Source organism: Anser cygnoides, chromosome 1 (genome assembly GCF_040182565.1).
Source record: "Anser cygnoides isolate HZ-2024a breed goose chromosome 1, Taihu_goose_T2T_genome, whole genome shotgun sequence".
Taxonomy (NCBI): domain Eukaryota; kingdom Metazoa; phylum Chordata; class Aves; order Anseriformes; family Anatidae; genus Anser; species Anser cygnoides.
Window position 1 is genome coordinate 133,129,952 of NC_089873.1, and position 26,534 is coordinate 133,156,485.

The 26,534-nt window shown below is 38.3% G+C and overlaps 1 long non-coding RNA gene across 1 annotated transcript in view; it reads left to right on the forward strand.

The window, feature by feature from the left end:
- LOC136786870 (uncharacterized) overlaps positions 1-25,590 on the forward strand; it is a 57,885-nt gene extending 32,295 nt beyond the window's left edge. The window contains exons 2-3 of the long non-coding RNA XR_010826358.1: positions 20,372-20,655; positions 23,205-25,590. This is a non-coding gene — a long non-coding RNA (uncharacterized lncRNA). The remainder of the gene's footprint in view (positions 1-20,371; positions 20,656-23,204) is intronic.
- The last annotated feature ends 944 nt before the right edge of the window (positions 25,591-26,534 follow it).

Sequence of the window (26,534 nt, forward strand, 5' to 3'; positions counted from 1 at the left end):
TCAGTAATGAGGAAGAATTGGCAGTTTGGGTTGATCTAGAAATTAGAAACGGGATTGCAGAGCAATAGTTGTATCTCATTTTCATTGATGCTTTGGATTGTTACTTTTCCCAAGCTGAATTTTTGTCTGGGGAGCTATGGTTGCTTTCTCTGTCCCTGGGTGAAGTTTCTGTGGGTGCTGCCAAGGCCACTTTCGCTTCCCAAGGTTACTTTGCCTTAGGTGAACAGAAAGGAGTAGCTATGCTGAATCATTCAGGCAGCACATGGTATAGCTAAAAGCCAGTATTGGCAGGCTTTTATTTTTTCTTCCAAATGTTATGACATGCAAGGTCATTTTGCAGGAATAAAATAGTAAGTGAAGAAAATAAATAAATAAAAAACTTTCATGTGTAATTGCATAGAAAGTCTATGTGAAATGAAGCATAGATTGGACATTCCCCCCACTTCACCCCAGTAGAATTTTCTATCTAAGCTCTAGGTGTGAAAAACAAAACACATCCTAGATTCTTCCCGATGTCCTGCAAGTGGATTTGTATTGTAGTGGTTCATTCAGGATTTCAGCTTTTGGAGATGACTATTTAATACTTTTGGCTTAGATTTTTACTGCTTGTAAAGCTCAGTGTATAGGCTTATCATTTCAGAAATAACATGACCTAGGTTATGAGATCATTGCAAAAGCTTCTTCATTAAGCATCATACAACATTCATAGAATTATTTTATTTCAGGGGATTTTTTCCCTCATTTCTCCCTGGAGAAATTTTCAGGCCAGTTGGTTCTGATATGATATAAAATATGTACAATACTCATTTTGTACTCAAAGTTGCTTGACATAAAGATCAGTAGATTAGATTGCACATGCTTTTTGGGGAGAAACATTTTAGTTTGGAAACCATATTAAAGTGAATATATTTCAAAAAATAAATCATAACATCTGTGATTAGATGTGTAATCTAAGTGTGCTGAAAAATATTATACCAGACAGATTATCTAACTTGATCTTCATGAGTCGTTTTAGCATGTTCAGAATTTGCCTAATAGGCTGAAGTCAATAGATAAGAATAACTTGTTCAGCATGTCCAGACAAAGTAATTAGAAAGAAAGAGAAGAAAAGTTAGAGCAGTGGAAATATTTCAGGTGAAGGGACAGGAACCTGGAATATGAGTAGTGAAGCAGAACATGTGAATATAACAAGAAGTAATAGATCAGTTATTTATTATTTTTTATTGTTCCAATTAAAACTGCTCAGGTCTGCATTTGCTTCTCTCAAAATCTGTGGCAAGGTCTCTGTTTTCAGTGGTAGGATAGGAGTGCACAGCTTCTAGCATATGTGTTTGGCCTACGTTATTTATTCTTTTTCACTATGATGAGGCTATTGACTTTATCTGGGCTTTTACTCAGGAAAATTGCATAGTCTATGATGAACACGTGCCACTACTATTACTAAGGAAACATGTAAAAATCTTTTGGTAGGAAGGTAAGAGATGTTTTTCTGCCAAGCATGGAGGTTGGTTTTTGTTATTTCACTCACTGGTGAAAATACTAAGGTAGGGGCAGCCTTTCAGAGCTCTTGTTAAACGTACTGCGTTAATTCACAGCATTTGCCTTATAATTTTCCTCATAATGTTATCCTGCTTATAATCAAAGCTTCCTTTAAAGCTTATCTCCTGCTGTGTCCTCTTGCACAGTTTAATGTAGAGCTTCCTTTCATAATCTTCATTGTTTGCACTGTTTAATCTGCATTAATATTTGACTTTACTGTACACTGTTACATAGCCTTTACAGCTACAAATTGAAGTACACATCCAGGATGAAAGCCTGGGGAAAGGAAATAAAAAATGTAAGTGTCTGGGTTGATGTTCCTTCTTCCTGCATATGCCTTTCTCCATCTGTGAAATAGATATCATACTACTTGCTTTGAATCTCTGGGTGAAATTTTTATGTGAAAATTTACCACTATTGCCTTTTGCTCCATATTTTTGCTCATGGCTTTGCTTTTTATTTTGAGGTTACAAGTTACTTTAGATGTCTCTGGAGATCATTTTTGGTAGACATCTTTTCAAGCAGTTTAAGAAATTATTAGAAAGTTTTCTGAGCTAAATAGGTACAGAAAATTGATCAACATTCAACATTTATTTGGTGCAATATAAAACGTTATTAGGGTATAGATGTGTAAAATACACATCTCATGCTACTAGAGCTATCTATTCCTGTTATGTCTTTTTGTTTCAGGAGTGAGTGTGGGCTTCTGCTAGTCAAAAAGAGTTGTAGACAGACATAAATTGTAAACATTCTTAGTTGTGTGTTTTGTTGTTTTCTGTTTGTTTGTTTGTAAATGCATACTGAAAATTCATTAATAGGTTCCAATCTTAGAATACGTAGATTTGGTATGGGCATTCAAAAGAGACTTGGTAGAAGAAATAATACCTGCAAGATTATAAAAGCAGTAACAAGCTTTTTTATTGCCCAGCTACCCAAAGAGGAGAATTCTACAAAAAGACAAAAATACATTTATAAATATTAAATAGCACTGCTAGCCCATCTACAATGCTGTAGTCTTCCCACAGATTCACGCAGAATGTGGACATGTATGGTCCTGCACAAGTACCATGCAACAAGACATAAAGATTTTTTTTGCAAGAAGCACCTTTTGCCTAAGAAGGCTCATGGCAGCAACTCATCCTCAGCGTGATTCAAGGACATAAAGATAGGCACCGGTTGTGAACAAATTAACTGTTGGACTTGATGATCTTAGAGTTCTTTTCCAACCTAAAAAATTCTGTGATTCTGTGATTCTAAATGTTTTTCTTCTGTGTCTGTACTTACAGTCAGCACAGGGATGCAGAACCAAAAGTTAGCTTTGAGGAATAATTCCCTTAATTTAGGCTGCATTGTGCTTCACCCATAATATCAGAGTCTTAAACTTGAAGAGTCTGGGTGAAAACTGACTCATCAGTTTAACCTCACTGTATCAGTGGCTAACCTTTTCCGGTGGACGAATCTTTCATGCATGTATTAGGCATCTTCCAGATTGTACCTCACACCACCCTCAAAAAGAGACTCATTGATCAATGGTTAATGATCCATAGATGATTGGTAGAAGTGTACCCTATCTTGTAGTGTTTTATATTAAAAGTCTAAGGATAAACATGTGGGGAGGTTGATGAAATTTGATGAAAACTGCCAGGGTTGTTTGGTCTCAGAGGCTCAGAAGCTTCATGGATCACACTGGTAAGTAGAGCAAGACTGGGCTTTCTGTAGGCAATATGTTCAGTATTGTTTGTGCCTGCATGTGAGCAGCACTATGCATGTGTGTGGTCCTGTCTTCCTATGTACATTATTTAGAATTTACTGAATCTACACATTTGTGACAACTCAGGGATCCTTTGGAAGAAAATATATTAAAAGTACTTTTGCATCAGTATGCTGAAAATACATTTTCATTAGACTCAGAAATACTTCATGTGGGTACCAACCTTGATAATATCAATGTAGAGGACTGGAGTTTCTGAAATAACATCAATTTATTTTCAAAATATAACCCTTCTGCAGTGCACAGACCCTCTAAAATCCTCTCTCAGCTAACCTGTAAGACATGAGAGCTATGGAAATGTAACAACTCACTAGGATTAACTCCTGTCTTTTTCATTAGTCAAACTTCTAATACCGGTTAAAATGTACATTTTGCAATTTAGTAATTTTAAATGGGAAAATATGGACACAAAACTGGACACCAAATAAATATAGTCCTTTGAATATGCTCTCCACACCTTAACAAAATACATCACAGTGAGTTAATAATTGCTATTTTTATACTGTGTTATTTTATGGAAAGTATCTCTCACCAGCAGGAAAGTACAAGGACTTCTAGGAATCACTAGGGTATAATGAAAGTTGCCAAAAATGTAAACTAATACAGATTTTCTTATGAACCATGAAAATATTATGCTTAAACTAAAACTGTAACCTTTAGCCTTTGTATGAGAACAGCAAAAATATGAACAGGGATTTAAAAAAAAAAAAAAGTGTATATATAAACATCTGAGGTCTCAGGACCTTTTTTTTTTTATTTTTTTTATTTTTTATTATTAAATAAATAGGGCCTGAGACCTCAGATGTCTCGAAAATACCAGCCAAATAAACTAACATCAGAAGATCAATGAATGATCTGTAAGTGCAAAAATTCTAGTCTGATTAAATCTGCACAGAGAATCTGAACAGTGGGGACCCCTCTTTTTGCTTCTCAAGTGCCTTGGTGTGCATTTAATTGCACTGAGATACCTTTTCACCTCTATTAGGACATTTTTCTGAGATTTTTCCATTCTTCTCTTACTTCCTCCACTCAGGAAGTCAACAGATTGTAGCCAACATACCAGCAATGCTCTTAGGAGAACAGTGATCTACCCAGGATGCAGCATCCAGCCACACAATGTCAGGATAAAAGAAATATTCCTCTCAAAGAGACAAAAATAATAAGCTCTCAGGATGCTGCTTGCTAGTGTTGAAAGGGACAAGGTCATTTCAACTTTCTAGACTGAAAATCAAGTATGGAGTCATGTAGTCAAACCAGGAAACTTATGAAGAACGAAGACGATAAAAGCAGAAATGGATTTTTTCTGTGATTATTTTTTTCTTGATATGCTTGATAAAATTCAGTTACAGAATTGAGTTGAAACTATTTACTGAACTAATCCATATTAATGATGAGTTTAGGGAACAACATGAGAACCAAGATTAATTTTCTCATTTTGAAGTTTAAACAAAAAGTCACATTTTAAGGATTAGACGCAAAATCCAGAACGCTTTATTGAATGCCTTAAAAATGGAATGGTTTGACTTTTCTATTTTGAAACTTGTTTCTCTTTCAGAGTAGAACATTTTTTTTCCTTCCTAAAGGAAATGAAAGGGTTAAATAACCTGAAGAAAGAAAAGGATGAAATAAATGTTCTGCCTGACCCCAGTCATTCTTTAAGGTTTTGTTTCAATAACCCAACTAAAATATCGCTTGTTAACACAATTCTAAGTACAAGGTACCTTAACAACAATTCCCAGGAGATGTTGTAACACCTTTGTCAAATTCAGTTTAATGTCAAAGTGGCTGAGAACATGTTCATTCTAGGAAAAAAAGAGGTATTTTAACATTTCCATCCTAATTTTGGAAGAAAACAAACGTTGAAATATTAGAATTTCCCCCAGGATGAAAATTCTAATATTTTGCTCAGCTCTAGTTTCCAATAACTTTTACACTTTAATTTTGTAATATTTAACTTAATGTTTCCCATGTGAGTATTATAGCACTAGTGGGTAAAACTGTAGTCACCTCACAGATTAGGCATGCAAAGGAAAACAGTTCATATATGTAAAGGGACAGATTTCTGCCTTCACAAGTGCCTTCCTCTTGTTTCCCCTGCTGATGAGATGTCAGTTTATTACAAACTTGATGAATGGAGTTTCCTTTCTCAGGAAACAGTAGTCAGGCCTATGGAAGCATTTATGTAAAACACATTCCCTCCATGGAAGTTTCCTTGTTGTTCCTTCCCTTGACTATTGTGGACTGCAGTCAGGGACAACCCAAAGAGAAAGGGTGAAGTGGGAAACAACACTTAGCAGTCCTCGTCTTAAAGAGTTGTGAAGCCACAATCAGCCCCTGCTTGCACCTCCACAGTGTGCACGGTGAGCTAGGGTCTGTGCAGTTAATCCCTACTTTGCTCAGAAAATCTGATATAACCTGCTTTTCATGCACGGGTAGGGCAACCTTACATACATGTAAACTGAAACTGGTTTCATTGCTTGCATCACATAAAATCTCTCTTTAGGGCCTGTGGCTGCTTCCTACCAGGTCAGGTCTTAGACATCCCACGTCTACTGTTGACCCTGGTACTCCACACCTCCAAACCAAAATAGCATCCAACCAACCAACGAACCCACCACAGAGAATTACAGAGAATTAGTGAGTTAGATACACTTCCCATTTAAAATTAGTGCAAGGTAATATGAGCTTTTCCATGGCATGTGCATCGCTAGACCTCAAAATACTTCACATTAGCTAGATCTAAGTATCAGTTTTACAGATTGGAAAACTGAGGTGTCAAGAGCTACAGGTACCAAATCATCCAATGTGTTTTATAGCAGAATTAAGCCTGGAGCCTGTGAGACAAGACTCCAGGTCTTACATTTCAATGTTTGACTGTAGCCATCAGCAGGCATTTGACTGGATGTATTATCAGGTGTTACATTATAAAAAGAACTCATTTTAGCAAGTTGTAGTTTTGAAGGTCTCACTAAGCAGAATCATACACATACATATATATAGGTCTTTTAAAATTCAATGCCGTCTGGTTTCCCTCTTTCTGCTTTGGCCTTGGGAGGGTTTTCTAGTTACAGACCATATATGAGCAATCAATTGATATGTTAAGTAAAGTGTCCCGGGGGTAGGGAGGAAGGGAAGATTTTACACAATAGGAAAATGATTGTGATAATTTATTACCCTCGGTAGTGCAGACAACAGAAAATTTATATATTGAATCTATGAGTTGAACAACTCTGAGAAAATCCTATTAACTTCATAATCAGGTATCAGCATACATTTCTACACAAAATTGCTGTGACACGGTTACAAGACCTGCTTACACTTTAAATCAAGCAAATGAAACTAGTTTTCTCAGTCATTTTGACATGAAAATGTGCTTATCCATGTGCTGAATACAGTGGTGTACCTGATTCAGTCTTGTGCGCAAGTTGAAATAGCAATCTCACTGCTGAGGAAACTGGCACTGCTGAAAAACATGATGCAGAGCTACCCACATGGCTTGGGATAAGTTCAGCAAGTGCGTAAGCTGTTTCAGTGCTTCTGACCATGAGACTGATGAAGAGTTGGCTGCAACCATAGCATAGGGAGTGTGGAAGGTCAAAGAAGGCTATCAGGGTCGTTCAGGTAATGGCTGATGAAGGAGAGGCAGCCGCACAGGAGTCCTGGGTAAAAAAGGGAGATGCAAGGGATAGGATCCTACAGCTTTCAGAGCCTCGCTGAGGTGAAACAGTTTACCAAAAAACTGAGATCTGCTGCTCTAGGCTTCTAGCCATGTCTTTGTAGTACTTCTGTTTTTCTTTCTTAAATACAGGATTTCGGTGCCTGTATCCTGTTGCTGCTGCTGAAACAGCTCTCCACTGCCACTTGGTTTTCTTTCCTCGTAGGTTCCTCCACTGTCTTTTATGAAAAATAGTTTGCATTGTTTCAGCTCAGACTTCAAGTTTCCATACTTGAGTTTGATGTTTCTTCCATGCTTCTTTGGGGCTTTCTGATAGAAAGCACAACGCTAGGTCAAAATTCTGCTATAGATCAGATGCAGTCAAGTTTATTAGAGGATCATGCTGACAAACTGATACGCTAGTTTCTTGTTCTCCCTTTCTCATTAGAGCCAAAGGAAATGCCATATATCACAGACTGGGTTTCAGAATTACCACGTCCTTTGTTCTGCCCTTCAGCTTGTCACTTGCCTCTTCACGAGCCACTGTTCATAAGGTTGAAGAGCTCTCTAACCTGGTATCATTGCTGTGATTGCCACTGGTGGTGGTAAAGGAGGAGACTAACACAGACACAGTTTATTCATAAGAGTACAAAGTGAGGAGAAACACACTTTATAACTATTTCATCTTCCACCTGTCTGTGGAACAAGGTGAACAATTAATTTCTTTCCACTACCCCCAGATATCTCCATTTCTTGTCTTATGACTAAACTGGCATGAACTGTAATACAGCTTTTAGTCACTAGGATCTATTTTGGATATGTATTGGTACAAATCTTTATTGGTTAGAATATCTGAATGCTATTGAAATACATTTTTGTTTTTATTGTTCTTTTTGATAAAATATACAACCTTTGCTGAAATTTATGAGAGCCGAGAGCTTTATATGTTCATCTATTAGTGATGGCATGGGAAAGAAGAAAAAAGTGAAGAGAAATATTTTGCAGTGATGTTCTTTATCTGTTCTTGTTCTTTTAGAGTGCTTTATTTTCATGTGTGCAATTCCTAGCTTACTGTCTCAGTGACTCATGAGAAGAATCCTTCTCAGGATAATTTCCTGAAAAGTGGCCCCACATATTTATGATATGTTAAGTCTTTCTGATCGTCTCACTCCTGCTTATTCAAGCCAGCACCTACATGTTGTCAGATAATCTGTATATGCAAACACGCCAGAATAGATTGTCAAACGGAACAAGTAAAGGCAAGTAAAGTAGTTCGTGGGCTCTGGTGCTCACTATTCAACTCATTTAATTGGGTTTCTCTGCACTTTGGGACTGCTTGTGTGCTTTGAATTAGCAAATTATTAGATTAAAATATGTAAACAGTTTCTGCAAGTGGGATTGGGATTCAAAACTCCTCCCCATCAAAGGTTAATCCCCTTGCTTCTGTGCTGCAGAACCACGCTGGGCTCTTTTCTTTGGTGTCCCCTTGCCCGATACATGCCTTTTATCCTTGTCCACATGAGGGATGGAAAGTGTTTGATCGGTCAGTCTGTCTCTCTCTCCCAGCTGAGGAATGTCTGGTTACAGCTGCTTGGCAAAATGTGAGATGTGTCTTAAAACAGCTCAAATGGAGAAATGTTCTAACCATGTCCTGCAGTACAAAGGGATAGGCACCACTACTGCTGTCTTTATTACAATGATAACAATATTTTTAAGGGATAAATCCAGATTCCCATGCTCAAAGGCATGTTCTGGGGGAGCTCAGTCGCTGTTGGAGCTTCAAACAAGGGACCCATATATGAATGGGACTTAAGAAATTCAGTGTGTTGGCTGTGTGAATATTGTTTCTGAGCATCAGTTTTTCCTCTTTACTTTTGTCCCTAAGTACCTAACTCAGCCTTGGCAGGTGTAGCCCAAGAGCCAAAACTTGTAAGGTCTGAGATGGCCCTTGTAGAGATTTGGACCACAGCTTCTACTCAGACCATTCCTGTACTCATAGGAACATCCTCTAGTGTCACTCTTAGATTAAATACAGCTTAAAGTAGAGGTAATTATTTTTTTTTCTTAAATCTCAAATGTGCAAGTTCAGATACATTTTGGATTAACTCATTACCTAGTGCTTATAGAGAAAACTCCTGAAGGTAGGAGTTGAAACATATAGCACAGTACCATGTGTACAAAACAATATATTGTGCATGTTAATATGTGTAGTATATGATAATAATGATGAAATTAAAAAAAAAAATCATCAGCAAACCTAGAAATATCTTAAAATTTTTATAAATGAAATGGAAAACTATGTTATTGTCAGTTAAATGTTCCTTAATTTTCAAATTATTTTTTCTAGTGCATTATGACTCCTGGCAAATGTAGCCAAAGAGACAGATCCAAGAAATTCAATTTTCTAATAATGTACTAAACGTTGAGTTTTTTATCCATACAGCATTCAGTTCAGCAAACTACTCTTCAGGAAAGTACTCCTAGAATGTACACAGTCACAAAGGACTCTAAACTGACATTGTTGGTGAAGCAGGGAAGATTGTTTCCATGCCTTCAATTCACACATCTATTACTTGTCTAAATATTTCAGGTTCACTTTATCTTATAGCTGAACTTTCCATCTGTCCTGTCAATAGCTATTCAATTCTCACTATTTTAATTTTCGCTTTCAAAGCTTTTTGTCTGCAAGTTCATTACCTTTCCACCATCCATTGTCAGATATCTGTTTTGTTTCTAGTATGCTTTACCATAACTCATAATTCATCTATCAAATATGATTCTTGAAATGCCAAATCATTCCCAAGAACTTCATGCATTGAAAGTGGGGTGTTTTCTTTCTTTTTTTCTTTTTTTTTTTAAATGCAGCTAGGTGGGCTTCTAGTGCAATTCTGTATGAAAATCAAAGCATGTCAAATTTTGCTTGTCTTTTTTTTTTTTTAAGAAAAAGTAATTGGAAATATAGGATAGGTAAAGGAAAATATTTTACTTAATAACTACTTGATATCAGGCAGTTTAATGAGTGTGTTTTGTAAAATCTGAATAATATATTTTGAATCAGTTAAGATGCTACCGTTGCTCAATTCCCTTAAAGAGGTTTTTTGTTTGTTTTTTTTTTTTTTTTCTCAAAGTTTTCTTGTAAAATCTGAATTCTCCATTTCCTTGCTCCATTCCTTGGGACATGTCGCATAATCACAGTCAGCTCATGAAGCTGTCAGTAGAAGTCTCTTGATATTTCTTTTATGATGTCAAGATGATGGCAGAGGGAATGGCTGTGCAAGTTCAGCTGCTATAGGCAAAACAAATAAAGCTTTCTTTAAATGATATTTTGTTTGAAACAAACCAACCATAGGAAGGAAATTCTGAGTTAATGCCTCCAGAACCCAACCTAGTCCTGCTTTGCCCATTATGAAGGACTATTACATCTGATTATTGAGTATGGCACTGGGAGCTGAAACTCCTGAATCTTTGGCTTGCCATACATTTGTTAAATGAGATGATTTTTCTGTTTTTTTTTTTTTTTTCTTTTTTCTTTTTTTTTTTTTTGTTCTTTTCTGATGTGTCAGATGAGGTAAGGAAGCTGCATAAATGCAAATAGATACTGTATGTTTCTTAAGTGCTAGGTAGCAAACTGTATGATTAAAAATTAATACACAGCTATGATAACACAGCTCAGTGATCTGAAGTGAACAAAATATTTTTTCCTTCCTGAGCCATGGAAGGCTGAATGAACATACTATATAATCTTGCCAAATTTATCTAACCTGTTCTTGAGAATTACAGTGATGGGGGTCTCTGAGCTTCCTTCGGCAATCTTTCATTAGTGCTTCATGTACCTACTATCTAACCTGAACCTTATTTGCTTCAATTTAAACCCCTGTGCTTCTTGTTCCATGCATGATAAACTTGCTTTTTGAAGATTTCAAGAAGCCTTTTACAAAGAACATACTTTCATTGTGTAGATTGATTAGAAATGTCAAACATTGCTTATGTTAACTATATATCCACTTTTGTCATTTTGAACAATCTTAAGTAAGACAGTCTTTGTTAAATCTTTGTACTTGTTTCTTCTGTATAATTTGGTAACAGAGGTTCTAGTTGTTTGTTTGTTTGTTTGTTTTTCTTATTAGGCATAGTATTGCTAGGATGAAGATAAATGTTTGTGCCAAAAGATTAGTGATCTATTTTGCTTGGAAGGCGATGTGTGATAATTGACCATCCAATAGAAAAGTGCTTATAATCACAAACCAAATTCCAAAATCCCTCTCTTCTTTGCAGTTGAATGCTTAATTTCAAACATTCAGCTTTACACACATCATGAAATACCTCGGTTTTGAAGAGAGAGCCTAACTTACCGATATCATTGAAGCTCAGGAATTCAGTATTGACCCAGGCAATGAGTGTGCTGAATTGCTTTACAGTCATGAGCAGAAATTCCATCTGCTCCTTCTTTGCAGTAGGAATGATAATATTCAGAATAAAAATATTGCTGTAGTCAGAACTGGACTGCTCTTTTCTTAAAAAAAAAAAAAGAAAAAAGAGACAGAGAGAACCATTTCATTCTCTATTCTAAGTACTGTAGTCCATGTTCTTTGCTCTCACTCTTTAGATTCCCTATACAGATTGACAAAGGCTTTCTTTGAATTTTACTGAAGTGGGAGCTGGCTGGCTTGTTTACAGTTTAACTCTTCAGGAGGCACATGTAGGGGTAAAGCAGATAGGGCTGCATGGACTGACTTAGGCAGGGGTTTCTCTAGACATGCTTTTTCCTCAGAGATAAGAAAAAAAAAAAAAAGAGAGAAAGAGAGAGATTACAGGACAATAGTAGACTTCCTTAAGGTGAGGCCCATGGTCTAATGACTCTTTTTGTTTTATGAGGCCCAGGATGTGTTTAGGAAGGGAAGCCTTTAAGACAGCTGAGGTTTGGTGATATATTGTGTTTGGTGCTCGTATTGGGCAAAGGAATTCTTTGGTTCCGGCTTCCCACTATCCACTCAGCTGCACTGGATATCTGTGCTAGGAACTAATTAAAAGACCAGGTGTATTTAAACCCATTTGCAAATACCTTTGTTGTTATGCTGCATCTTAGAAGCTGGGTTCCTCCAACAGCACTTTTGGTCCAAGTGAGGGGGCTCCAAAGGGGTAGGTGGCTGGGGACTCGGTGAGCTGCTGGGAAAAGGAGTACATAGACATGAAGCCACAGGGCTGTGTAACCTATGTGATTGCCTAAAGAGTCAGGATATCTAATGCATTTGTGGAGTAAAGACAGGCAACTGAAGGTGCAAAGGCCTGTCTGGCAATAGAGGGAAGAGAGGGATGTCCCTGTGTTGGAGTAAAGGGGAATATTTTGTTGGATGGGTGGGCTTCCAGACAGGAGAGAGAGACAGAGGTCTCTGTCACCACTATTCACCACTGCTGGTAAACTTCCTTTCATCTCCTTGAAAACCGATTGAGATTGCCCTGGTTCCCATCCCATACAGCCCTACTGATATTTCCCAGACCCATTTGTTGATGCATGGGCTTGTGAGGAGCTTCCAGCAGCTCCAGGCCAGTCATTCCTGTGTCTGCCAGGTTCACACGCACGTAACTTTGCTGAGCAAGTGGAAAATGAAGGCAAGTGTTCACGCTTTATGTGAAGGAGCTGTGTATTTCAGCTTGGACTCCTCTCGCAGCAGCTTGCTATCTTCATACAGGCCTTGGGACACTGAGGTGGGCCAGAAGTGGAGCTGGGGCTGGAAACATCATTCTAGAGCCTGGGAGGTGGTGGTACTCCATGGGCTTCCTTCAGTGGATAGGGGCACAGCAGTCCCTTTCCCACCTCCCCACGACCCCCTTGACCACATCTCCCAAGGCAAGATACCAGCAGCACATCCTAGCTAACTGCTGGGCTCTGCCGAAAGGTGAAGAGACATGCAGCTGTCAGGCTCGTGCCCTTGTAAATGCATATACTGAGCAAAAAGTGGTTGTGATGAATACAGCCTGCTAGTTACCAGTATCGAACTACTGGTATTGTAGAGAGTAAGATGTACAGGAAAGGATGCCCATGTATTTTGTATTGATTCTGTGACTTCAGCCTGCATTGTACTCTTGCAGTTTTTTTAAGCCTGGGTGATTTGGGAGGGTTTAGTGTTTCAAGAAGATACGTGAATGATCCCTGGTCTGATCGCTTGAGGCAGGTCCGTTCAGCATGAACAGCCTGAAACATCAAAACATCAAGCGTGGAAACTACCAGCAGCAGAGCTATACAAACAGTTTGCTGGGGTGTAGCTAGCAGATAAAACAAACTCTGGTAATGCATGGTAATACATCTAGACACAGGCTGACCTGTCCAGAGCCTGCTCACGTGCATCTGGATAACACTGCATCATGAGGTGAAAGCATCCTCATAGCAGCAGGGAAGAAAGGTGATTTGAAGCAAGAAGAGGGCTAATAACTGGTAGAACAAAATCTTAAAGAAAATGCTGGGTAAGAATGGAGAAATGGAGAGAGAACTGGCAAACAAAGAAGACCTAGAGAAGTTGGAAATCTAAAGTACTGAGAACACAGGTTGACAAGGAGACTGAAATGAAGAAAAGAAGGGAAGAGTCATTCTTTAGATGTGTTAGCAGGTCCTGCAGCTTAGACTACTTGAAACAGAAAAGGAGATATAAATGATTCCTAAACTAACGTGCACATTACTCGGTATCCTGGATTACTGGAATAGAGTTTGTAGCTCAACTGCTGATGTCTCCTGGGCTCTCTTTGGCCTGTCAGCCCATATTTCTGCACATGCTGCTCATGAACAGGTGACAGCCTTCATCCTCGTACTACACACAGACTGAAGTGTGTTAAAATCTATTCCCTTCTTGTAATTTTGAATTTATTCACAGAGGGAACATGAAATGAAACAAGAAATCCAGACCAGACTGCTCTGCAGCTCACAAAACTCTCTTCCAAATGTAGCTGAACATGCAGTTTAGACGAGCACTCACTTTCATATTCCTTTTATCTGAGCATTTTGTGACAGAGCAAAACAAATGCAACATTTTAATCGGGGTTGTTGCTTGCTCTCATGTTAGATTTTTGGACAAATGCTTTCAACCCGTGCACTGTCATTTAGACAGATACTGCCTATACTAATAAAAAAGAGATGGTTGCTATAAGGACACAGTATGCCTGCCCATCTCAAAAAAAAAAAAGAATTAAAAATTAGACCAGATGGCCAAAAGATAACTAATGATTCCTGAATGCTGAGAAAGAAATCAAATCCATTAATAACCATGCTTCAGTCTTCTCCAAGTGCGAAATGATACACTGTGAATGTATGTTTGTCTAATCTTCTGTAATAATAATAATTTTCAGTCCAGGCATTCTCTCTTTTAAGCATATGGTACATCAGGCTTTTCGTCCATATTGGAGGGACTGTGTTGTTGTAACAGCACTGGCATAGACACCCAAGACTGAAGTGTATGAGAAAAGCTTAACTGATACCATTGGAGACAGATGCTGATGAGTGTTGTCAATCATGGTTGCTGTTTTTATTTCATTGTATAACAGATATTCTTTGTTTTCAAAAATACTGAATTATTTGGGTTAGGAATATGTATTTAACTGTGGAGAGTTCTGGTAATTATTACTTGGGGTGAAGGTACAAATATATTATGTTCATTTTCTGTAAGCAGACACATGTATTTCTCAAAGTATACTTGATCTTGTGGAACTTTCTCTGTGAGTCGCTGTAAAGAGCTAGCTAAAACAGCTTTCTTGTTATGAAAGGACAAGGAAATTTATTTATTTTTTCCTTCATCTTTGTTAGGAGCAGAATGAAGTAGTTCATGTAGTTCAGTCTTAATTATTTTGCTAAAGTTTTACTCTTTTACCTTACCTAATGATAATTTTTCTCATTTTAATCTAGAAGATGAGTAAGTGCTGTTGTTTTGGGTATGTGCAGGACTTCTTTTTTCTTTTTTCTTTTTTCTTTTTTTTTTTTTTCTGGAAATGTTTGCAGCGTGGGGCTTGTCAAGTGGGTTTGTGCAGAGCCTGAGGAAAAGGGATGAGTGGGTAAAGAAAACATAGCTCAACATTTTGTGTTCTTCATGAGCAAATTAATCACAGTTACATTAAATATGCAGTGACATTTGCAAAGATGCACAGTTCAGATGCACTGAATCTAATTCATACTCAGCAGATTTGTTCTACATGAAATGTAAATATTAAAGCAGAATAAGACTTCTTTTTCTTTTCATTGCCACTCAAGACTCCTTGCTAAAGTCTTCCACAACATATGATGGGGCTGATCTTCCTATGTTTATGTGAAATTGATTATTATACCCTTTTAGTATAAAAGGAACTTAAAATGCATGTAAATAACTTATACCAATATTAAGGGATGTTATGATGCCAAAGCAGTGTAAAGAGGCCTCAATGTAAATGAAAATCAGACTCTGTATGTTTATGTGAATTACACATCTGCAAAATATCTATAATATAGAACATAGCAGTTGTTTAATTTTTACCTAATTAGAGAGGCTTGAAAACATCTGGTAGTTGACACCAATCCATTTTTTCCATTGTATCCTTTCTTGGTAAGTTGGGAATGGAATACAATATATCCCCTGAGATGCTCTTTAGTTTATGACAGGTGTGCATTTCCTAGCTGGCCATTGCATGACACTATTTGTTTCCCACAGATACAGCTGGAAATACATTTATTTGGCAGTGAGGAATTAAGAGGGAAAGAAAAACTGGTTTAGGAGGAAATTTACATCAGAGATTTAGATGTATAATGTTTGCATAGAAATCTCAATGTGGCATTTCATAGCTTTCACAGGCATTTGCTTTGTCAACCAAAATAACATAAATTTAATAAAGAAAGTTGGTGCATAATTTCCAACAGTAGTATAAAAAGTAAAAGGAAAATGTGTGCTGTCCGACTATAATCAGCCCCCTAGCATTCATAACAATTTTTATTTAAGCTGTGAGTGAGTAACTCCTGTTGTGATTTCTGCCGCTTGGTGTAAGGGGAGCAGCAAAGTTGGCCGACAGCTGGCCAAGGGTGGTTTGGGCTATGTGTGGGGTCCATGGGTACTGACCAGGGAATCAAGCTTTCTCCTGCTTCCTCTTCCATCCTACACTTTCCATCCTAGGAGATGTGAGAGCCATGGGGACTCTGCGAGGGACCTGTGGAGGAGTTGAACATAACTCCGCATTCATACTCTTCTCTTGGTTAAATGAACAGCAACTCCAGCAGTGCTGCACACAGCAGGCTTTGCTGTCGCAAGACCATCGGTCTGGCAGTTACTCCAGACTAGTAAATGCAGCAGGGCCACATCAGTGCCTGGCCCCGAGGCCAATATGTGTGGAGCAGCTCATAGCCACACTATTACACTCTTACCCTCCAAAGCAGAAATGCAGACCACCTATTAACGGTGGACCCATGTTAGCTTCTAAATTGTGCCTGGAAATAGTGTGAGAGTGTTCCCTGTGGTGTAGGTCAACTCTATACCAGAACTGCATGATATGCACAGCCAAATTACAGTGTCTGGCAGCATCTCCTTGTGCCATTTGCTGGTATAGGTGTACTCCAAATGTTCCTGTTTCATTTGTTTTCCTTGACTTGGAGTTTCCCTAGAAAAACATGTAAGGACAAACCTGTGAAACTTCTAGTCTACCTAACCCTCAACAAAATTTCATGTCATAAAAAAGGTGATTTCTTTAGTTCAAGATTTTTTTTCTTGTACCACATTGTGGTTTTGTTGTTTTTGTTTTGTTTTGTTTTGTTTGTTGTTTGTTTTTGGTGTTGGTGTTGTTGTTTTCAAACAGGAAGCGTTTATAAAGGCTTCCACAAATCTTTTAGAATGCAAAATGTTGTGTAGCTCCTCTCCATATAAGAAGTTGTACGATGAGTGTGTGTTTTAATCCTGTCAGAGTGTCTCCATGATCGCAGGTGGTGGAATCCTACTGTTGTATAGCCTCGGCTCCCTCCTTGCTCTAAACCAAATGAAACTACTACGTTTAAGATTTTTCCCCTCAGATGTATGAAGTATTATGATTGCCTTTCTGTGTAGGATTTGGCATATAAATAAATAATAAATAAAATAAAAATCCATCAAAGTTGCGTGGTTGGGGAGGTGGTTTTTTTGTTTGCCCTTTTTTTTTTTTTTCTATATGTCATATGGAAGAACCTTCACTCCTGGTGCAAAAAGGCCCAGGTCAAAAGCTGCTGGCTACAGAAAAGTGTGGTTGATATGGGTTCTTTATAATTTATTTTATTTTTTTCTAAACAGTTCGTAAATTTAAGCTTCTGTCATTCTTCCAAAGTTGCTTCTTGTCCTGACCAAAAAAAAAAAAAAAAAAAAAGCAACCAATGTTTACTCTGATGACATTGTCAGAATGGATTTATGGATTTGTTTACTAACCAGGATTTAGAATAGGATGAAACAATTTTGCCTCTGGGAATGGGTATGAATGATGTTGTTTTCTGAGAGCTGATTTTTGTCACAATTTTTAAAAATAGATTGGTAATAGAAAATGATTTGTAACTAATGGAAATTGAGGCTAAAAACAATGTTCTTATATAAGTTCTGAAAATGGCAGCCTGGCATTTCTAAAGTTGAGAGGTGAAAAGTAACAGCTCTGTGAAAAGCATTTTCTCTTTGCTTTTTGGTATGTTTTCACTTATATCCAGGGTGGTCCTGAGGATTTGTGGGCTCTGGGAGAATAGGAAAGATTTCTTGTCAAATATTCCTTTCCCTTAAATTTCCCTCTTCTTTCTTTGTTTCTTTTTCTTTTTTTTTTTTTTTTTTTAATTAATTTTTACGTTGTCATTCTCTCCTGTTGTGACCAGGTCTGAAGAGCAGCATCCTTCCACAGCTGCTCCTCTTCTCTTTGCCCCAGGAGAGGGGGACATCATGCACCATGGTGCCCCCTCCCTCTGAGGGCAGGGGCCTGGGGTAGGGTGAGGCTTGCTTTCTCTCCACCCTGCTCCTTGCAACCCTACTGATGGCTGTTTGTGTGTTGTTTTTTGTTTGTTTGTTTGTTTGTTTTTTGTAGCTGGCCTATTGGTTTTCAGAACTGCACTTACAACTTCAGTTTTAATGCCATTGCATTTTCAGGTCTCTAACTGAATCTTCTCCTAACTGCTTTTCTCAATCACTGTAACCTAATATTCCCTGTTTTTTACATTGAAAATTTCAGGCCTCATTTCTTCCAAAATACACATATTAATGCTATTAAAAACCCCAGACCTTAAACCCTCTTCAGTGACTTCAGAAAATGAAGGTTTTTATCCATTGTGGGGGGAAAAAAGTCTTACCACTTCCATTTAATAGTATCACAGCCAAAACCAATGATGTGAGAGAACACATTGGCACTGAAATCGCCCTTGCTGAGGAGAAGCACATTCCAGAGGAAATTGATTTTCATGTCACCAACTTACACATATTTTGAAAATTAGGTTCTGAGCCACAGGGTTCACAGCCAATTTATTTGTCTTTATTTCTTTGCTAAATGTGTTCAAATAGATTTTTAGTGAACTAGCATGTTGCCTCTGACACAGACTGAGGAAAGGTTTGTGCAAGGGATGTACAGTGCAGGGTGGCACGTAAGTAGAGGTCCAGGCAGCCTTGTGAAAGGCCTAAGAACTGTTGATGGCAGCGTAAGACTGACGTCCAGCATAAAATTCCAGGCTTTGTGAAGCTTAAAGCTGGAAGCTGATAATGGGGTCTGCTCTCTGTATTTCACAAGCTGCTACACTTCATCCCGTTATCCATGTTGAACACAGAGCTTCCTGTTTAACTTAAACATCTCTTCCAAAAAGGCTTTTGATCTGAAATTAAGCAAGGTTTGCTTTGATAGCTTTTTTTTTTTTTTTTTTTTTGGGGGGGGGGGGGTGTTTGACAAAGTCCAAACAAACAATTACTTTTAATTTAACTTTATCTGGCATCAGCTTCTGACCACTGAGGATTGTGTGGTCCAATTAATGAGCCTACTGTTTTTTCCCATCAAGTTGTCTGTGCTCAGGCAGTGTCACCTGTCAGTCTTCTCTTTGGTGAGCTAAGCCTTCAAGCCTGCTTCTTGGAGATGTTTTCTATACCTCAGAGATTTCCTTTGTTTTCCTTTCACAGTTCTTTCGATAGCCCTGTAGAGATGCAAAAGTGTATCTCCTAGTAGTTATGTCAATTAAGAAAATCAGTTCTTTGGCAACAACATATGCATTCAGTGAATAATCTCCATATACCTTAATATAGGAATACGAATCCAGACAATTTCAAGTGAAACTTCCATCTGGTAACAGCTAGCCTCCTGCACATCAATACGTGTATGACTGGTACTGGTACTGCACGATTCTCTAACCATTTTAGTCTGCACCAGAAATATATATATATATATATATATATATTTTTTTTTTTTCATGAAATTGCTACTTGCTTTAAATTAAAAATTTCTGTTCATCCCCTACTGGGAAATGTTCTCTTTATGTTCTCATCAGCAATCATAAGGTGTTTGAAATTTTGCTGATTATCTTTTTGTTTTAAAAAGAAGATTCTTCTAGTCTAAATTGGTTTTTGTTTGTGTTTTCTTTGATAACAGAAGGAGTGAGAGAAAAGGAAAAAAGCTTAGGAGAAGGTGCAGATAACTCTTTAGCTGGTGCAATTGCTTCCTCTGGGGCTGGAAACTGGTGATAACAGGGGTGTCATTCCCATGCTGATGACCTTCTCTCGGCTCAGATGACTTCAGCCCTGTGGAATCTCCTACACCTCTTGGCAGCCAAAGGGAAAAAACATGCCTCACCATAGAGACCCCTTGCCTTGCCTTGTTTTTCTTAGACAGCACGGCTTCACTTATCGTTAACGTTTCACTTAAGAAAGTGTGTATCCATGGGATATAAACTTGGCAATGGTTTTGATAATTGCTGTTTGTACTGCGCACGGTCAGCATTTTCTCCTGTCATTCCTGGTCTCTTAATTGTGTCTGGAATTCTGCAAATTTGAAGAATTCAGGCTAGACCTGGCCTGGGTTTTTCAGGGCAGCTGCACTTTGACCCTTTTTAGGAGATGATTGAAGGGGACTGCTGGAGCTATTAGTTTTCTTTATCCCCTTAGCTCCCTTCTCCAAGTAACCCCCCCAAAAACTATTCAGTGTAAGAGGTCTGCTTGCACAGCTGAGTTAGTGCTGGGACAGCATTCCAGTGACTCTATGAAAAACATAGTCATCCCAGTTATTAAAGAAATCAGACTTTTTTTTGAAAAATATTGCAGAAAGAGGTATAATTTGTTAAGTGGTGCACTTTTTCCATGAAGATGAAGAGAAGAGACATGTTATTACCAGTTCACATCTGGTTCCCCAACCCCACTTGGAAGTTGCTCTTTATGTTTGTTGGTGTGTTGTACTCTGTACAAGCTAAATCTCTGTTTCTTTGTCTCTTGCAGGTGAAGTTCGGTCTTCTGGTGAGTGGTGTATCCAACTCTTGCAGGAATGGTTGTAAAAATTAGTTGCTCAGTTTTAAGTTCTTTTCTGTGATTGAGGGCATGAACTATGCAAATGTTCATGGCATTCATCCATGATGAGCTCAGTAACACTAGCCAGAGGGACACAGGGGCTGTGTGATGAGTTTAGAAAGATATGTGCCTGGGAACAGGCGAAAGCTGCTCAGGGTATTTGTGTCCCAACATCCTGGGTCCATTACCTCCTGCGTTGTGTGATTCCTCAGATGGTAAGTTTAGCGTTGATGAAAAAAAAAATGAAGTTACTATTTCTGTCGTGTTTAGGAAGAGGTTTCTAGAAATGCACTTGATGTGCCAGAACATATTTCAATGTATGACATTATTTCTATGTTGCCATTCATACTCTGTTTTAATGCCACTGAACTGAATTGCTGAGGGCTGATGTGTGAAATCACTGTGATTCTGCAGAGTTTGGAGAAACTCAGGAGATGCTCAGTGCTTCTCATTGTCACCTATATCTGAATGAGCTAGGTAATTTGCGTTCCCTGTCTTTCACCTTAGGGATTCCAGTGTAAGAAATGTGTTTGCTTAATAAAATCATATGCTAATGTCACTGTAGTTTTCTGCTCTGAAAAGCTTATTGTAACTAAAATAGTTAAATTAGTGCAACCTTGTGCTGTCCTCATCTGGTATAGCAGTGATCTGAGTGGATTACCTGTAAGTGCAGAGTAATCCTTGCCTCAAACTGCAATAATATACTGGTAATAAACGGTATCGTAAAACTGACATCACTTAGCCAGTGTTTTGTCTTTAGATTTAAATGATGGTTTGTATATAATTCAGAGAGAGAATTCCTCCTATTAGGAAAGCTTGGAGAAAGCACCTGGAAAGTGAACAGATCCACAAGTGCATGTTCTGAGCCTAAGGCAGGGGTTAAATAATTTTAAAAGACAGAAAGAAATAGGGTAGAAAAAATAAATGTGTACAACTCCTCTGTCTTGTACATTCGCAAGCAATAGCCAGAGGGATGGCTTTGACCTTAAAGTAAGGTTCACTCACAGCACCATAAATTTCTCTCTCCCGATAGTTAATACTGTTAATATTTATGAAGAGTGGTTTGCTTATCCCAAATGTTTGCTTCCTCTCTAAATAAATCATGGTGTTAAAGAGCCAGTCTTTTAACATGTAATGTGATGGGGTGTTGTTCTGGATACAATACAAATGCATTTTTTTTTCCCACAGTTGGAAAGGAAATATGTATTATATGTATTTTCAGTTTGACTCTAAACTGTTTGCATTACAGTAGCATTTGAAATCTCAGGCTGAAACATCCTATTAGAATAAACCTTTAAACACCAAACATTATTTAAATATTTAATATGGTATTAGTCAAACTCTGGTAGCAAGCTGTCACAGGTGATGTACATAAAGAGCAAAATCATTTGCCCAAAGCCATAAAGTAACAAGATATTGGTAGAACTCAGACCTTTGGGTTTATTATCTAGTCCCTTGCACCTAGACCCTGTTGCTGGTTGACTGATGTTATAAATATATGTCTCTGCAGGAGAATTTTAATGAATTTTCTCCCTGGTAGCCAGACTGTGGTATCTGAAAGGGTCTTTTTTAGTTACTTGAAAACAAGTGCATAAAGTTTTAAAAATGCAAGCTGTAGAATAGATCTCTGGAGTTTCATGCAGGTCAATTAAATACATGAAAATACCAGCTTTGATAAGGGGCTTATGGTTGTATAGCCTCAGGGGTAAAAATCCAGGGACTCCATAGCTGGCTCTAAAAGTGTTCCCTTTTAAGATATTGACTAGTTTATTTATAGTAACTTTGCTTTTTGTAACCAGGATAATGTCAATGACAAATGAATGTTGTAAGAAAAAAACTGTTTTTAGAACTTTAAAAAGATATACTATTATACTCAGTGTTTAATGTTATAGCTAATAAGCTGATTTCATATGGGGAGAATTTACTTTGCACAAACATTTCTAATGTGGGAATGAAAAATTGAGAATAAATGTCTTTGGATTTGCTTCTGATTTCAAAATACAGAGAGGAAAATGTAATGGAAAGTAGTAATGAGAGCACAGAAGAAAGATGAAGGAAGGACAGCAGCAGGAGAAAGAAGGAAAAACCCTTTTACGGCAGAAATGTTCAAACTTACATCAACTAGCCAATTTCATCCATTTATTTATAATCTATTCTGCTGGGGTTGTATAGTCTTTTCCTGGGCACAATATATGTCAGAAAAGAAATATAGGTTATATGAAATAAATTTGCAGACCATATCTGGTCAGTATTCCACTGTTTTTCTATTCTTGACCTAGATTAAAAAAAAAAAAAAAAGTCTGTTAAGATTATCTATGTTTCTTATGGGAGAGAAAGCAAAGTTGTCTTGTTCACCATGTACCATCCATGTGGCAGGCACTATTCACCTGTGCTTGGCCTTCATGCTGTGGTAGATAGCACGGATTTATCTCCCTGGAAAACCAATATTTGTATTGGATAGGACTCAGGACAGGGAACTGTATGTGTAGACATTAATTATAGGAACCAGGCTCATAAGCTCTCCCTGTTAGAAAATTAGAAACACAGGTTTCAATTTTTGTAAAGCTGCTATTTCCTCCACACCTATTTTCTTATTGCAAGAGATCTGTACCAATTTTCCATGGATTAATAGATGCCAGTCTACATTTAATAACAATATAATAAGTCAGAACATTTCAGGTTTTCTAAAATGTCCTCTAAAATGTTCTTTTTTTTTTTCTTCTTTTTTTTTTTTCTTTTCATTTTTTCCCCCCCACAATTTCAGCAGTTGCTCCTTAAGGTTTCAGAAATGGAACAGAAACAACAATATCATTCTGGTGTATCGCTGCAAAGCTTACAGATGCGTGTTGAACAAAAGTCTGAACATGGAGCCATGGCTGTATGAGGAAGCTTGGTCTGCTGCAAGATAGAGAAGAGCAAATGTTGTGTTTGGCCACAGGATGGGTTATCAGTGCATCACTGGCTTGTTCAAGCTTGTAAACTGATATTATATGTAAGTTTGTGTGGGTGGATAAGGAATAAAAGGAAGCAAACACTTAGGATGAAGTTGGGTAAAATCCTAAGAGAAGAGCTGCTGGCAGCCCATAGTTTACTTTGGACATCCTAACTACTTGGAAAAGACAAGGAGCTTTCATTTATTTTTTTAGTGTTTACTAGAGAGGTGGTTATTTCAGGGATGCATTTCAGCCAGCCGTGTTAATTGAAGTACTGCAGCATCTTCTATAAATGACGGTGTTCTAGAAGAGTTACTAAGTGAACTGAGAAAACTTTTTCATTATGCTACTACAGCTAAGCATGTCAGTTCTTGCTTTTATATTGTAAATGGTATGTCACTGCAAACAAGGAAAGAAAAAATTGAGATTGAAAAAAAAAACCCACTAAACTGACTCCCTTTCTTCTCTATACTGTCTGGATCAATTCTTGTCATACAGATGTGTAATTCATCTTCCTTTTCATCAAGTTCAAATTATAAAATGAAAGCCAAAGTACTAAGCTCTTTTCTCAAACTGCTCAGGTGATTAGGTTCCCATTTGATGTTTTAATTTCCTATCTCAGGAAACTTATTTTTGGCTGTTTTAAGAGGAATGCCATAAGAGAGTTGGCCGTATAGCCTGTAACCTCTGGCTCGCTGCCCCTTCTTCCAAGAGGGATGTGGGGTGTTGCAGAGTCCCTGCAGCAATGCCAAACTGCTGCCCTCCAGCCCCTGGGGAAGGAGGCTGTCAGCCTTGTGGCCTCTGAAAAGCTGCTGTGGAAATGGGGACAGCTGTGAGCATGGCCCCACTGAAACTTGGAGGGAAAGTGGAGATTGCTTATACCTGTTCAGAGAGAAACACTGTTTAAAAGAAGAAGGAAAACCAGTAGAAGGGAGCCTTGTTTCTGAAGTTACTGGTAAAGTGCTTGATATGCAGTGATTTTCAGACAGTTTAGGCACAGGAAAAAGTATCATGAAATGTGGAATGGCACAACAAATTAAGCACAAATGGTATACTTTTAAGTAAAGATCAAAGACCCTGAGAACACTGTTTACACATGATTTAAAATGAAGAGTTGGGCCATTGCACTTGCAAGAGCTTGATTGAGCCCTGCTAAGAAACCAGGTGGGGCTGGAATCAGGATTAGTAGCAGAAGATTGTATCTAGGCCAGCCAGAAAGTTGGTGTTGATGTTGAGGTATGATACCTGTACTGCATACAGTTTGGAAGTTTTGCTTTGGACTAGCTAGCTATGGTCTGGGTCTTTGGACTGAACATCCACTGGCATGTTGAGGGTACTTCCAGCTTCATTTCATCTGCAAGGGATCTAGCATGTGCACTCTGAGACTGCTATCACCAACCCAATGTGGAAAGTGGGGACACTGGGAGACTCGCATCACTCCACACAGACCACTGGGTATCTCAGGGAAGCAGGGTGGAAAGAGGCAAGGCATGTGAAGTGCTAGTCCCAGGCTTCACACCAAAACAGCCCAGGCAGCTGCATGTGCTGAGACAAAACACACCAAGGGGATGCCCTGCATTTGGGAAAAGAAGCTGAAGCTGCGACAAAATTCTATCCTTTAGCAAGTTTGCAGGCAGAAGCTTTTCTCTTGCAAAGCTGTATTGTCTGCCTATTAGTAATTGGAGTGTCTGGAGAGCATTGCACAAAATGGAAGGTAATCTCAGTCCAATTGCAGAAGAATGGCAGAAACTGTGATATTACCACTAAGCAGCACCAGTCCATTCAATCTTATTTTCGTCTCCTGTATTTTCACCTCTCTCACCTAAAGCGAAGAGGAGAATAAATATATAAAGCCAAGGCCTTTCACTGAAGTAAAGAAAAGAGAAACTAAAGGACACACTTTTCAGTAGAATGGAGTGCCCAGACTCCAAAGCAAGAATTTGAGGAAAATTCTTGTGGAAAGGTGAGCTGTATTTAAATAATGCAATAAATAGTGACAAAGGTCAGCTACTAATGGTTTGCTAAAATTGGTCCACCTTTAAAATTTAAATTTCTGCTAATACTAAAAATATTTTTTTAAAAAGGCTAAAAAGAATGGTTATTCTTTCTTGTTTTTATAGTAAAAGATGGTAATGCTCAAGTTTCCCATAGCCCTACCTAAGTAGTTGGCAGAAAGTAAAGTCACAATTAGTTAAATTATTCTGAACACTACTCTGAAGTTGCACAGTTACACTACCAAACGGTGCATGGGAAGCACAGGCTGTTGTTGGCTAACTTTTTTTTTTTTTAAAAAAAAATCAAGAATAGCTGCACTGACTGAAAATTGATGATAGAAGCAATGGAGACTGTGAGTTATTTAGAAATACATGGGTAATTGACATAGCCCCACACCCATATATACACACAAGCTAGGTATACCTAGAGCTTGATATGATGTGGTATGTTGTGAGCTGCTGCTCCTGTGTGAAAATGATGTTATGTAGATACCTGTGATAGAAGATAGTGCAATAAGCAAGGGTGTTGCAAGAGGTGGTGTTCAGATTATGGTGCTATAGGCAACACTTTTTCCACATCCCTGTTTTCATCTGTTTTACCTAGCAGAGCGAGAGAAGACTGCTGTGCTAAAGTGGTTTCACAGAGTGTGTGGCAGCACAGAGCCTTACAACAGGCTCAGTACCAATGTCTCTATGAGCCCCCACAACTGGCAGCAGAGTAGTACATCTCCTCAGGACTGTAGGATGCCATGGAAAGGGGCTGGCCCTGTGCCAGGAGCAGAACGGCTGAATTCACTATTCTGTTTTTAATTTTGGAATTAGCTTGGTTGATTCTGGAATAGGGGATTATGCACCATAACTCATTGCCTTGTGCAGAGACATCCTTCAGTGACCCTTTCAGGATAACTACCAAAACTCCATGCTTAATCCCTCCACTGAATCTGCACCTGAACTGAAGTAGCAGAGCTGAGGTTGAAGGCAGAGCTCTGTGGATCCAAGCTGAAATTCACTGCAAGTGCCAGGGCAGAAGTGAACTTAAAGCATCAGGATTGAACTAATTTAGCTGATGCTGTGGCAGACTTCTACAAGATTGCTGGTTAATGGGGAAAAAAATGGAACATAAGGCTATGTGTGCCAGTTACAAAAGGTCATCGAGGTATATGCTAT